We start from the raw sequence: 3,566 nt of genomic DNA, 5'->3' as shown, positions 1-3,566 counted from the left end.
TTCAGCAGGTCTTAGGAATGGACTGACATGCTCAAGAGGACGAATGCTGCAAATACAAAGACTTCTTACTTTGTGAATTAGACTGAGGGGTATTCTGTGAACACCATGTGTGCATTTCCAGATAATACATTTCCGCAAAGTTCATTTGAGGCCAGAACATTCAGCCTGATGGATTGGCCACTTCTCTCCAATGTATTTCTATAATGCTTGGACCATTTGCTGGTGTCTGTGTCTGTGCATCCTAAATTTCTGTGGCCAGCCACGCCAGTGTCAAACTGTGACACCCAGTAATTCTGGCACAGCTGGAAACCAAAACTCTTTGGTTTGAGGCAAGTCCTAGAGAGGCAGGAGGATAGGTGCACGTGAAGAGGGCAGAGGTTATAGACCCACCTGAGGAGCCTTGTGTTTGCCTGGTGAGGGAAGCAGGCAGAGTGCCAGAATACTTCTGGAGCCCTCCCTGATGCTGAGCACCACCCACCTCTTTCCACCACTGCTGCATCTGCACAGTGTACAACAGCACAATAGATTGACTGGACTGTATGCATGAGGGGAGAGCTGCTTTGAAGAAAAAGGTGCTGTTAATGTAATTATTGCTCCTGAGGTTTTGATATCCCCTTATTAACAGCCACCTAGGAGGGGGAAATATGTATATTGTATGGTCTCTGAGTATAAACCTTACCGGGAAAACACATCCTCAGTCTGAATCACAGTTGCTTTGCAATGGGATTCCCAGAGAATGTGTTTTGGTTCACTAACTCCAGTGCCTCGTCCAAATGGGAAATCTGATAATTCATTTTACTTTCTTCACATCAGTGAAAAAGTTAGCCTGCAACCACTGTCTCCATTGCTCTCCTTACAGAGACTATAGGCAGGTCCTGGGACTTGAAGTAATATCATGATGATAATAAAGGTTTTTGTTGTGTGGTTTTTGATTATTTTTTTTTTAAATCAGTTTCCAACAGCTGGTTGCCAGTTGCCCTCTGACACAGACACATAAAAGGGAACTAGTGAGTCCTGTACCAGCAGGGATCACTGGAAGAAATGCAGCCCTCATAAATCAAGCCAGCACTGCTACATAGCTTTAGTACAATGAAGTGCACATGTACAAGGGCGACTGAAGAGGGACCCCACTCACAGGCTGGGAGCAAACAGGCCTAGCTCACAGACAAGGGGTATTCCTGCAAGCAGGGCAAGCAGTGGGGGAGACTGGAGGCATGCTTCTTCTGAGATCCTAAATGAAAAGCAAGCAAGACTCTGGATGGAACCAAGAGTCCTCATTGCAGTAGGCTGAGGAGAAGGTTCTCAGGTGGTTTCCAGTGTTTTGCCAGTTGACAAGCCCACAGCAGTGGAGTTCCTACTCTTCCCACAGAAGATCAGATCACTACTTGACTCAACTTCAAGGCAGGATGGAAACTACATTAAATTTGCATCAACATATCCCCTTGCTTTCACTCACATCCACCTCAGTCACCTTTAGTAATTCCACTTTCTGCCTATATGATCTTTGAAGCCTTAGTGTCATCTCCCGGCTTCAGCAGAATCAAGCCAGAGGTGTTTCTTCTTTTAGTCTTCCTTCAGTTGATTCATCAGCTTCAAAGCCTGAGTGTGAGCTCTGCATGTAACACTGGATTCTCTAGTATGGGCTAGAGAATTTCAGCAGTAACTTCTGCACTGAGCTAAATTACTTTAGGCTCAAATAGATTAAACGTGCCTCTCCTTTTTTGAACAAGGAACTCAAAAACTTCATTCTGGGAGCAGAGAATCATGCACAGGTAGGCTGGGCAGGTCCCATAGGTATGACAATTTCTACAGTTTCCTATAGTTCAGCTGTCCAGCTTATGTATCTCTTTTCTGCTTATTGCCTGTTCCTTGTGTTTAAAGAGTGGCAAAAGGTGCACACTGGCAACAGACTTCTGCCACAAGACGAAATTCTGTGGGTTTTTCCCAGCTTACCTCTTCCCTGAGGACCACTGGATTCTCCCACATCAACCTCTTGACAAGACAGAAGTATTTTACATGAAGTTCAGAGTGCCCACCGAGTGATGGAGGGGTCATTCTGGCCATCTAGAGTAGGCAGCTACTACTGCTGTACCCTACACTCAGGAAGAGGGTCCATCCAGAGCAGTCCTTGTGAAGATTGTACTGATCACCCCTCAACTTTGTCATACACTTTTGAAGGAAGTCCAGGACTAACTTAAAGACTTAAGGAGCTGAGAGTCTTCTGTATCCTATTCTCATTCCGAAGGTTAACTATTGTGTGTTCCTCCTGTCTTAAATTGAAGTTACAGTCCCTAGAATTTGTTTCATTTGCTGGATTAATTAATATCAGACATCAGATATATGCTGTTTGAAGCCCTTGAGTGATTACTTTCTCCCTGTGCAGGGAGAGAGGTAGAGTTTGACAAGGAGAGTTTTAAGTGTATACACAATAAACTGTTACATAATAAACTCCTGAGTGGTTCAGTTGATGCAATTTACAGGGATGATACAACAGAGTTCATCAGTATGCTGTTATGGAGACCTCAGCTTGGGATCATAGAATCATATCATAGAATGGTTTGGGTTGGAAGGGACCTTAAAAATCATCTAGATCCAACCCCCCTGCATGGGCAGGGACACCTCCCACTAGATCAGGTTGATCAGTGCCCCATTCAACCTGGTCTTGAATGCTTCCATGGAGGGGGCATCCATGTTTCTCTGGGCAACCTGTTCCAGTGTCTCACCATCCTACTAGTGTATATTTTTTTTAAATATAGTTTTATGTTAATATTCTATGATCTCTCCAACTGATGCAGATAGTAGGAAGAACTAAATCAGTCATTAGGTAGGGGTGAAAGTGTGTGGAAGAGAGGAGACTAGCTCAGTGAAAATGGGATGGGGATAATTAATTGAATTCCAGGTTCTCTGTTTTAAAATATTTTCAAAATTGACAAGAGAGTAGAGAAGAAACGTAACAATGATCTGGGTGCTACAGAAACTTCAGTTATAGAAAATGTGGAGAAATGTTCATACTTGATTGCTCTTTTGCCTTGAATAGAATATTCAGAGGCAATATACTGTGTAAATACCTCCATGGAAAGCAGAAACTAAATGCTGTAGGGGTTTTGGTCCTCCATAGGAAGGCATAATTAGTACTGATGACAGCAAGCTAAAGCCAGACAAATCTGAACTGACAATAGGTACGTATTTTGATAGTAAAGATAGTAATCACAAATTACGAGTAACAATGTCAAGGGTCTCTATCCCTTCCTGTCTTTAGACATGTGTGTTAATGATTCAGTGTAGGGTTAAATTTCAACATCATGTGATAACCAGACAGTCTGTTTCGATGTTTGAATTCTCTTCAGCTCCCTAAGGTTGTGAATTGAGTCAGCTCTTAACTTTATTCTGGATAAACTACATTGATTGTGGCTTTTACAATAAGGCATATTGGAATAGACATATTCTAAGATATTGGAATATCTTACCTGGGAATTACTTTTGATACACCAATCTCAAGTTTTTTAAGATTAATGAGTGGCAGTTTGGAAGATGGATTTGTTTCATCACTACAGAAACCATGTAGA

The sequence above is a fragment of the Chaetura pelagica genome, unplaced genomic scaffold (genome assembly GCF_000747805.2).
Source record: "Chaetura pelagica isolate M959 unplaced genomic scaffold, ChaPel_1.0 scaffold101, whole genome shotgun sequence".
Taxonomy (NCBI): Eukaryota; Metazoa; Chordata; class Aves; order Apodiformes; family Apodidae; genus Chaetura; species Chaetura pelagica.
Note: the sequence above shows the minus strand (reverse complement) of the source record.